The sequence below is a fragment of the Callithrix jacchus genome, chromosome 14, assembly GCF_049354715.1.
Source record: "Callithrix jacchus isolate 240 chromosome 14, calJac240_pri, whole genome shotgun sequence".
NCBI lineage: Eukaryota > Metazoa > Chordata > Mammalia > Primates > Cebidae > Callithrix > Callithrix jacchus.
In genome coordinates, this window is record NC_133515.1 from 93,516,022 (window position 1) to 93,528,088 (window position 12,067).

At 39.3% G+C, this 12,067-nt stretch overlaps 1 long non-coding RNA gene across 4 annotated transcripts in view; it reads right to left on the reverse strand.

Annotated features, from left to right (window-relative positions):
* The window catches only part of LOC144579177 (uncharacterized), a 70,770-nt gene that overhangs the window by 51,007 nt on the left and 7,696 nt on the right, over positions 1–12,067 (reverse strand). For 3 of the 4 annotated variants that reach the window (XR_013526143.1, XR_013526141.1, XR_013526142.1), the window contains exon 2: positions 3,923–4,002. This is a non-coding gene — a long non-coding RNA (uncharacterized LOC144579177). Of the gene's footprint in view, positions 1–3,922; positions 4,003–5,516; positions 5,756–12,067 lie in introns of those variants that run through there. The other variant, XR_013526140.1, reaches the window with a different exon arrangement.

A 12,067-nucleotide genomic window follows, 5' to 3' on the forward strand; every position in this document is an offset into this window, starting at 1 on the left:
GAAAAAGAGATTCCTATTCTTGGTGGGAGGCTGGACTGGACCCCTGAGGTCTTTTCAATCTCTAAAATTGGAAGCTACGAGTAACCTGTGGACCACTCAACTTTTTCAGTGTAATACATGTTTTTAAAGAGAAGGCTGAGATGATGAATATAGAATTAGGTTTCAGGGGCCCATTCCCAGCTCAGAACCTGTTGGATGTTGGAGGGAAGACAGATCACATTTCTATTGCTATTTCCACACCTGACTTAACACCAGCCCCAGGAAGACAGTAATATATCATACTTTTACTCAGTCGGGGTCAAATAAAGTCTATAAAGTTCAACAAAATGCCAGAGCTATCGTCATTTTTCTCTTCTCAATGTACTACCCAAGTCTCAGGGATTTTGACTCAATTACAATATAATCTAGGGTCAGGAAAAGAAGAGGACAGGACTGTTGTTAGTCCCGAAACTGGAATAGAGTTGTTCTGTGAGATATCAGCAATTGTGGACAGTTAAACCATTTTAAGTTAACATCTCTACCTCCCCGGCGTTTAGCTGTTGAACATGTTCTATTGTGGTAGCAACAGTCGCAGCGGCTGTAAGGAAATAACAGCCACCAGCCAACCAACTGGATAAATCAAGGACTGAAGCTGGGATGAAAAGTCAGTGTTTAACAGCTCTGTACTCAACAGGTGTTCTTAGGACAGACTGGAAGGAAGAAGGAGAGATGTTATAGCGGAAGTCACAAGAAAATGAATAAGCCTTTACATAACAGAGCTAATAAGATTTCCTTCTTCAGAAAACATGTAATTTGCTTTCCTTTTCCAGCCAAGGTACTTGAGATATCTTATCCGTTATTATCCAAGGCCGTTTCTTTAGCAGATGAGAAATGACATATCTCAGTTGGGCTCAGGATCACTCAACCCAGCATTATGAACAATTCCTTACATTTTCTGAGCGTAATTATCTCCCGTGGAGATGTAATAAGAAGCAACTTTCAGAACAAACTCAGGCCTAACTCAGGCCTGGATGGGGTGGGTGATACTGGCATTCTCCAATGTAATTTGAAATTTAAAATAATCTCACTTGGGCCTGGATTTCTGTAACTATTATAAGAATGTATTTTTCTTCATGAGGCTTAGGATGTGAAAGCCTGGTCAAGAGAATAGAAAACCTCACAGACAATGCTCACACTTGGACCCTCCCGTTCTGTCTTATCAGTTAATTTCCTTATAGAAAGATTATCAGTAAGAATACAGAGCACTTAAGGCTGTGCAGGGTTCTCCCAGAAACTGAGCAGGGGAGCCAGAGAGAATAAGTCAATAGGTATAATCAGTAACTTGAATAAATGTGAAAACCTATCAATGTTTGGGTAGCATTTTTCTAAAGGGCCCTGGTAGAAATCCCACCTGAGACAAATCAATCATATAAAATGCACAAATAATAGCAGTGTTTATAAATATCCTCTATATTATTAGTAAAAATAACTCTATTGAGCAAGCTTAAAGGAGAAACGAAACAATCTACTTCTTCAGTGAACAGAGACCCACTTAAGCACCCAGTAGGCCAGTGTACCTGGAATACCAACTTCCTCCTTGACTGATGCCTCTAGGATGGCCTCCCTGTGGGCTGAATTCCTACCTTAGTTTTCCTTGCCCCTTCAACAAGATCAGTGTGCTTTACTTTCACAGCCATGCATCAGGTAACAGGGCAAGGGGACGTACAGAGGGACCATCTCTGGCAGGTAGGACTGGCAGAAGCAGTGTACTTATGCATGGACAAAGGAATACGTTTTCAGTGAACTTAAACTCTGTAGAACCATTTCTTTCTAATATGGATTGAGAATCTTCAAATATAAAGGAATTTGCAGACCACAGATAGTAAATTAGGTTACTTAAATTTTGACTAAGATTCTCAAAGAGAATGGATATCTTCTGGCAGATTCACAAGCAGTATAGAAAATGATTCCTTTCGCCCCTTCTAAAGACTGATTACTTCCATTCTCTATCTTTAGAGTGTGCACCTTCCTGAGATCTAAGACACTGTCTCTAACAGCCTAATGAATGTACTGTAGCAAACGTTAGGAGAAAACAAGATCACATGCTTATGCTTTAAATAAAATCAGTTTAAGAACTTTGCTCTTTCGTCATATTTCATCCAAAGCAGAGGTTGGAATTAAGGTTTTTTTTTCTCTTTGGTACTCATAGACATTTAGAATTAGACTCTATTTCAAGAACACAGATTTGATTTAAAAAATACTGCACAGCCTCTAATTATTTTATCAAATATGACCTTGTGAGCACCTGCAAACTTCTGAAAAATGACTATACCTAAAATCTCCCAAATCCAGTGTGCCTTTAAAAAAATAAAAAGAGATTAAGGACACTCCAAGTACTATATTCCCAGCAAAACACATAAGAGTGGAAGAGCATCACCTAAAGCCAGTCTGGTCATGGTTGAATTGTCACCCCAAATTAGTATTCATGAGGGTCTCCCTGACAAATGGAGTTATTATCCACAGATGCTGTAAACATAAATCAGGAGGATATCATCAATAATGTTGTATTCTCTTTGTCCTCATTGTGTTTACAGATCTTGCTTAGAACAGCACATAAATACTTGGAGCATATTGTGGGAAACATGCCACTCATCTTATTAGCTTTTCTCTGGCTTCAAGCTCTGACGCTGATCATCCCCTGACAGTGTTTGCCAACAACAAAAGAATGCTATTGATCACATTACTTCTCGCTTTGGCAGCCTTTCTGCCCACGATTACCTTGCATCACTTGCCTTAAGTCAAATGTCACCGAACAACTTACCAGGGATATATCTATCTAGTACAGCAAAATAAATTACTGCGAGTTTAATTGGAGGAAAATCTTTTGGTATTGTGAATTGTTTACAATTTATAATTTTATTTCTTGGCATTAATGAACAGTCAAAATCAAAACTTACTTCGGAAGCTCCAAATCCATAAAATTGTACTCATTTACAATTTATTTTCTGAACAGTTTGCAGAGTCCCAAATATCTTGGAAACTGACCCATCAATCATTCTCAGAATCACTCTGTGTATGAACAGTTTTCTCTGCTGGCATTTTCATTCTATAACAGAGCATCTCTATTGAAGTTTCCTGGTAATTTTTCATCTGTATCATAGCCTTCATTTGTCTTTTAACTTAGTTGGGCTAGATACTATGAAAGGATACATTACTTTTTGTTTAAGTTGAAAATAATACTTTGCAGACTGAGGATTTAGGAATTTAACTAGGATATACAAACTCAATGTAAAAAATAGAAAGGCTATTATGAGATTATTTGGCGGGGAAAGATAATATTTGTACTGCAGCATTATAAAGAACAGGTGCTCACATTTAAAGACAGTCATTCCATAACTGGTCTTCCTGACCAATTATATTCTCTATCCTGTTACCTGTGATTTCTAGGCTGTTTATTAGACTCTCCAGAGAGACTGGCTGTCTATATCTGTCCTAATATGGAATAATTTTCCTTCACTGAAGCATATGCCATACTTGGCTATTAGTGTGTCCTTTCAAGTCTATATCTACCAACATAAATCATAAAGAATGCAGGAACTCAGTCCTGTTTGTGGCTGATCCTTGGCTGCCCTTGGGAAAACCTTGAACCTTCAACCGCTTTATCTGTTCTGTTTTGGCTGACTTGACTCTGCTACCTAGCTTAGCATTCAATCCATGTATCTGTCCTTACCTCCCCACATACCCCCAAGTGATGTCTCTGGGAAAAAAAAATGGGCTTAATAGTATCAAACCAAGAAAAGTCTTCCTGACAGCAAGGGCTTTGATTGAGATCAGAAAATGAAGAGCTGGATTCCTATGTGCCATGTTTAACTAAAAAGACTAAGTCACCTCAAAGCCATAAATATGGCAGAAATGAAAATCATAAAAGAAACTACTGCATTACCTGCTGAGTGCAAGCTGGAGGAGACACTTCATTAAACATGGATCCCCTTGAACTCTTCTGGAAGCTACTGAGACTCCATCCTTTAAAGACAAAATAATGGTATTGGTGTCATTTTAGAAAAGACATAGCTAAGACACGTCTAAGCCTCTATGTTATTTACTAAGTGCCTACTATGTGCATGACAATTTTACTTCATTATCTCATACTCACTGCTCACATTTATTCATTATGGCTTTAAACAAGTAAAGCAATTTCCCATTTCTTTTTCCTAGTACTGTCTTCTTTGAGCCCCTTCTTTTCCAAGAAACCCTTTCTATACTATGTCAGCCGGTTGGAACATTATTTTGTGAGGGGTTCATACCTGATATATCTATCTGGTTTGGACTCCTGGACCACTACTTTTGTATGGGTTTTTTCATCAAAATCTGGGTCCATATGTTTCATTGATTTATTAAATTGTTTGTTAATGTATTCATTCATTTAGAAAATGGGAGATAAGCATGAACAAGACCATATACCTGGAATGTTTTAGTCAGCAACAAAAAAGAAATCAATTGTAGCATAATCCCTAGTATTATCATCTCTTTTATTCTTTTTCTTTTATAAACATTAATGAATTAAGCAACCAGGGCTTTAGACCCTGAGGATGGAATAATATTCAAGACTGTAGCTCCAACCATGAAAATAATGCATGCTACACTGGCCCCTGCAAAACTCAGCTTTTATATCTACCTCTTTTTTATTTGGCTAAGGATATTTGGTGAATAATTGAAATAATTGCAAAGATAGATATTGAAAGCCTTTTTGTAAATCCAGGGTATTATTGTCTCTATAATTAGGCCGTGCACGGTATATAGAAATCTTGACTAGAGCACTGCTTTTTCAAAAGCTAATTAGCTTGCACAACAATATGTTTCCTGGATGTGTTTTAGAGGATTGCTTTATATTTTCTTTTCACTTCTGTCTCCAGAGCAAATGAAATGAAGTGTCCTCAAAGGAAGACTCGCAGCCCTGAGGGGTAAAGGCTGCAGAGTGAGGCTGATGAGGGGACATTTCCCTGAGGTGGCTTAGAATAAAGTGTATTGTTCCTGAGCTGAGGCATACAGATGACTAGGTTGTGGGGCGCTGTTGGCTCTCCAGCGATTATGTCAGAGGCAGGGAGGCAGGGAACCACCATGCTCCATGGTTTCACCTGCAGAATCTCCTTGGGAATTTTCTCCTGTCCAGAAAAGCCTTCTCATTCTGTTCAAATGCCTTAAATCTTTCTCTGATTTTCCAGGGACTCTGTGCCCTCACAGCATTTATTTTACTTATGTTGTGATTATTTGTTTGATATGTCTTTCTCCCCTACTAGACAAGGATCACATTAAAGGAAGGGATTACTGCATTTTCCAATCTCTATGCCCAGTTGAAAGAAAATAATAGGAAAGTATTTTGCTTGCTTTTTAAGTCAGTGATCCTTGAACTAACTGTCTGGATCTCATACTCAGGTGAGTCTTTTGATTCCCTCCAAAATGAAATGCATGTATTAAACATTCATAAAATTGTAGGAAATATATAAACTATTCTTGCTCCTCAAAACAGGTACACTTACTCCAAAAGAAACCTTTTACTTTTTCTCCCCTTCTTTCATTCCCCAAAATAGTCATCAGATTTTGACACAAGCCAAGCAATTAAAGGCAGTCTTGGTCTTGCATCTCAGCTCTGCTGGAGTACAGCAAAATCTGTTGTTGGTTTTTTTTCTTAGGAAAATGATCATTATTGTCTTCAGGTTGCAAATACTTCTGAAATTCACAAGAAATTAACACATGAGCTACTCCAGCACATAGAGCCACTGTGTGAGCCCCACCTATGTATGTATATAAGTGTTGGATGGGAGAGATTAAGACCATTGCTTAAGTTCAAATCACTTCTACAGGAAATTCTCCTTGGTGGTTTGAATCTATGTATTGCTATCGCACAAGCAATGCACTCATCACAGACCTCTCCACTGTTAATATGGAATGACTCTCAACTGATATTAAAGGCAGACAATAATAACAAAATCACTCAGGAGGGCCTTTAAGACCGTACACATACCCCATTTTCTTCTTCCATGAGAAAGGCACATTCAAGAAATGCGTATTGCTGTGTTAAAAAAAAAAAAAAGTGACTTTCTAGAGCTAGCAAATACTGTGCTATTTTCTCCAGATGGGTGGGTCTTTGTAACTAAAATAATTTCACAAACTTAGTTTATAGAAATGTATTGAGAACTTCACACATGCAAGGTATTATTCTTAGTCCTCTATTTGCATTATCATGCTTGATACGATAATTTTATGACATAAATATAATTGTATTCCATACTTGGCAAATAAGGAAACAGAACCTAAAAGCTCACACAGTAAAGTGGAAAACTTGGAGGTCTCAACACAGAGCATGTACTTGGAATATTCATGCTACCTGCTTCTCTGTGTAATGATGATTTCCCTACCCCCATCTTCAGCCAGGTGAGAATCACTGTGATAGAATTCTAGCTGGGAAGGTAGCAAAGCATCCATCCATCCCCAAGAAACAGCCCCATTTTCTGAATCTCCCAATTATCTCTCACCCTCTCTGCCCCCTCTGCCACTTCCTCGAACATTGCCCATGATTAGAAAACACAGATACTCATGAAAGTCCATCCCTCCATCCTATCGGCACAAATTAAAACTAGCAGTGGCCCATGCAGTGAACTCAGTAGGATCCTAGCTAATCATTTTTGCAAATTGAAAAATAGGCTTTTTCTTCATAAGCACCATCTGTACCCTCAGGACATTCTTTTTAACACTTTCTCTCCTGGGCCATCCTTCTACTGAAAACAACTGAAACAAAGGTTGCAGAGTTTCCCATTGATCTGGCCCCTGAGACCTTTCTAAAGGGCTTCAGGCAACCACTGGCTAATCTGGCCATTACAGCAACTTGGTGACCTCTGTAAGCGGTGTGCTACTATTTCCAAATTATAGATGAGCCTGCAGAGGCTGAGACTTGAAAATGACATGCTCATTCACCGAGTAAAGGTTTTGAATGTTCCCTACATGTCAGGCATTATTCAAAATTCTTCAGGTATAGGAGTGAGCAAAACAGAGAAACCTCTCTGACTTCATGGAAAATAATTCTAGTGGAAAAAAATATTATAAATGGAGTTCCTTTCTCCTGTAACACAGCTACACAGAAGCAGAGGCTGCGCCCTGCAAGCCCAGGCAGTCTTGTGCCACAGTCTATGCTCCTGACTACCATTTTATCCCATGCATTGTCATGCATCTGGCTAGTAGAAAAGGATTCAGGACACACCTCCTGACTTTTGGTCCAGGTTTTCAGCACCAGACTAACTTTCTGAGAGAAAAGTGTACCAATCAATTTCTTTGGCTGTCTCCAAAGAGGTTTTGTGTATTCTCCATTTTCCCATTTGAGTAGTGGCCAAGGGTACTGGGCTTCTGGACACATTAAGATATGGCTCAAATGCACTCTTGCACTACTAAGTGGCTGAGTGGCCTAGATAAGCCCAAACCCTCCAAGCCATTCTTAAAGGAAACCCCCACCTCAAAAGCCTGTTTTAACGATTATGTATTTAAAGTACTGGTACAGTTTTTAGTACAGAATAAGCACTCAAACTGTTGTAATTATTATCTTCCATATTAAGTGATAGATCTTCAGCTTTCTCCAATGACTTTGTTCTCCCTCTGCCTCCCCTTTTGTTTGAGAGAAGCTAGGACCACAAAGGAACTGTATCAACACCAAAGCAAAGGGCTTCAGCCTCTGTACCAGGCTGTCAAATCTTTTGGCTTTCCTAAGCCACGTAGGAAGAATTGTCTTGGGCCACATATAAAATGCACTAACACTAATGATAGCTAATGTGCTAAAAAATTTGCAAAAAATCTCATAACATTTTAACAAAGTTTACAAATTCGTGTTGGGTGGCATTCAAAGCTGCCCTCGGCTGCATGCAGCCCACGGGCCACAGGCTGCAGAAGCTTGCTCTATACAACACAGCAGCTAACTTCACTGACACTTCCGAGGAACAGAAGGATCACCTGGAGGTGTGAAATCTCTACCAGCAGCTCTGTTACCGCTTAGGATTTCAACTACTCCCTCATCAAGTTTCACCATGTCCTCAAACCATGAGCAAAACTAATTGATTTGAATTTGATTAAATAAATTCATTCAGCAAAACTATTTTCTGAAATCTATCCCATGAAAGGCATAATGCTAAAGGATGATGATGACGATGATAATGATGATGATGATGATAATGAAAAGTATAGTTTTTGGAGCATCGGCTTTGTACCCGACATAATAAAGTTGCTTCACATTCACTATTTCATTGGATGCCAACAATATTCCTGTAATATAATTATCATTTTACAGATAAAGAAAACAGGGTTTAAGAGTAACAAGTCCTGTGTTCAAGATTACACAGTAATAAGTAGCACCACCTAGACTGAATCCTCAGACCATAAAACTACAAAGTCTCTTCAGATTTTTCTTGCTTGTTTGAGATCTGGTAACTGATCTCTAATAGCCCATTTCAGAGGAAGACATAGAGATACTTCGCTGCCACCCAAGCCAACGCAGGTATCACCAATGCACAGGGTATAGGGCACAGGGTGCAAAATAGAAAAGGTATTGAAGAAGTTCAGAAAATAAGAAAGGCAAACTTGCCTTTGACACGTTGGGAAGAGACCTGCAAATGTACAAAATGCGGGTCTGGGAAAATGTATTTTGATAATTACACGAAGCTTAGAACATTCTTCACTATTTCTCATGCCTTGGATTGTTAGGAATCTTGACTCTTTCTCCACCCCTTTTGTAAGGGGATAGTGAGTGACAAATGCCATTGCTATCCCACTCAATAGCCCCTCAAATTACCTGCTGTCTGTCTACAGTCTCTGGGAGATTTTTTAGACATGCAAAGAGCTGCCTACACCAAACACACACACCTCTCAGATCCTCTGCTTGAGGGCCCTCTCTGCAGCCAGGATCTTGCAGTTCAGAGCTCTAGGAGATTCACCTCTCCAAAGATAAGCCTTGATTAACAAGAGACGGGAATCCATAAATGTGCATTTCAGAGCCTTGTTCCTTAGTGAGACAATAATGACAATACTGAGTTTCAGTCTATGCTGTTTTCTCAGAGGATCCCTGGAGAGATGGAACCATCAGTGGTAACCTGCTTATTAAGGCACCCTTGACTGGCTTTTCACCCTTCCCTGTTACCTTTGCCCCTCCCTTATCTAGGGATTACCAACTAGAGAAAGTGCCTGCTCTCAAATCCCTGTCTCAGCATCTTTTTTGAGGCCACCCTGCCTAAGACAAGGTGGAAGAGAGCCAAGATTAAAGATATCTGCCATTTCTTTTGGTGAAGTTATTAGAGAAGTTCCTATACCTAACACATTTAACTTTTCAAAACTTACAGCTTTATTACATATTAACTCTGGCTGATTAAGCCACCGACATCAATTCATTTGCTGGTGGCACTGAGCTTAGTGCTGTCAGCAGGCAGTGAAAGAAATGTCACATCCTGGGCCTGTCCAGGAGAGGTTTATAGTCTGCAGGGAGAAAAGGGTGACTCTCATGCTCCAATTAAAAAATAAAAAGACAGCATATACTCAGGTGCAAGTCTAAGAGACAGCTGCTCTGCATGCGTGAAGACTTTAGAGACAGTGGGGAAGAACAGAGGCTCTAAATAATGCAACTCTCTCCAGATGTGTCATAAGGGGGGTTTCCAGTGTTCTGTGGTTTACAAAATGTAAATTGCCTCTGCTCTTCGGTTTCCATCAACTCCAGTCAGAGCAAGTTAAGCTTGGCATACAGAAGGATGGGAAGTCAGGAAAAGATTAATAAAGCATACCAAGTATTAGTTTCAGATACCCTCGGGGGAGCTCAAACCCTCCTTCTACAGAAGGGAGCTGGCATCCTGGGACACACAGGAAGTATACCCCTCAGGCTACCCTTGAGGGGCAAGACCACACATTACACACCACACGTCATGCACACAGAACCATTGTGCAGGGATGAAACTGAGTCAATCCCAAACTTTGCTTGGCCCAGATTTCCCAGTCGAGTTACATGGGATGTGAATTTGGTCACTGACAAATGAATGGAAGTTGGATTTATATTGAAAGTGCAACAATGAACAAATGAGGAAATTCGCATTTGATTTAAGTCACATAGGCTGTGAATTGGTTGTGAATCTGGTTCCACAGGCAAAAGGACTGAACAGGGTCAGCTGCCTGAGCTGATGTGTGAACTTTTTAGGTTAGTTTTGGCCCAGAGCTTATCAAATAATCTACAGTAGGAGCCAGGAGCCAGGTACAGTAGTTCACATTACTACTCTAATTCGTGCAACAAACTCATCATATAGTTCTACCTGCATTTCTGAATGATTCCATAGAGGTAGAGCCAAAAATTGAGGTAAATCTCATCCCAGACTCTAGCTCCTAATCACTCTTCTCATTATATTCAGTAAATAAGTTAATGTGATTGTAAGTAGGTTTGATACATGTGAAATGCATTCTACATATATTAATGTACATATCATAATACAGTTGGCTGATAGAAAAGTTAACTTTCTAGTTTGTAAACCAGCACACTTTTGCTTAAAAACTCCTTGTCCATTGCAGGAGATACTGTTGGCCTCTTTCATATTTGAAAAGTGAATGAATGAGAGATCGAAAGTTATGTTACCCTTCCAATTCTAAGTCCTTTTCATTTCATTTGCACTAGCCCAAATGCGGTGCTCTTATTCAAAGCACTATTGTCCACGAGCAAATACGTTTGGCTTCTCCTGCTGTGTTTTTCACAATCGCAACAGTGCAGCTCAGGCAATACTTCCAAGTAGCTATTGAATAAGTAAAAGGGATAACGCTTCATAAAATTAACGAAGCTTTACCATGGGTTCCCTAAGTTTTATTTTCTGCTACAAACATCATCTCTTATAAGGATGCTCCTTTATACTGGATTACCTTTTTTAAAAGCAGTTTCACATAGATTTTTTACACAACAGTAATGTAAAGTTGGTAGGGCATTAAATGCTCATTTATAGCTGAGAAAATTGCTCATTTACAGTTGAGAAAATTGAGAGTCAAAGGATTCACAAATCTGAATACTACTCAGCCAGTCATGGAGTCCAGTCTTCAAAATGTATATATGTGTATGTGTTTGTGGATATGCATGTTTCAATGTCGGTCAATACAAATGTACTGAACACTCACAATATACCAGGAAATTTGTAGAGAAGCAATGCATGCGTTGTGGATTTTTGCATGCAAAAATTAAGGAGAAAACCATGTAAACAATCGTTAAAGTCATGTGTATTCTAAGAGAGATGTAAATAAAGTATGGTAAAAGTGTGGACAAGGGAGAGAGTAACAGTGCCGTGGGCTGAAAAATCAGGTAAATCTTTTTAGAGGTATTTTAGTCAGTCTTGGGAGAAGAAGATAATTTGTAAAGGTAGGAAAATTAGAGAGAAAGAACTCTATGCAAAGAACACCAGATAAGGAGAGTAAGTATATTTGGAAGACAGAGTTTTATAGGATGCCTGGAGTCCAGAATGCAAGAAGGAAACTGAGGAGTCAAGCTGGAAAGAAAAAGTGCACAGTGTAACTCCCACCCCTTAAAGGCATGCCAAAGAATATGGACTGCATTTTACAGACATTGTCAAGGTTTTACAATTTTCAAGTGAAATGAAAAAAAAAAAATTCTCATGAGTAGAGAAGAAAGTGGAACGAATTGGTGGGGATGTCATGAGTGACTGAGAAAGCACCCCTGCCTCTGTGAATCATCCTTTGACTCCCCCAGGTGAGGGTAACTGCCTTGTCCCAGGAATCAACAGTACCTTGCCCTTGTGCCTGTAACAGCACTTCGTATATGTGTTTTAGTCTTCTTGTATCTAGATCTGCCTCAATCTTGTCTTCCCACTTCCTCTACTCCATACAAATCAAGTGGACAACAACTGGACACAGTTTCTGCCATTTTGTACATAATTACTCTTTATATCCCAAGGATGCTGCACATTGATTGGCTCATAGTAGGTGCTCAAAAAGGTTTATTGGATTTCATTGAATGAAATCCATGGGCAAGGAGAGAAGGACAGATGAAACTATGAATGAATTTTAGTTTTAGAAAGTA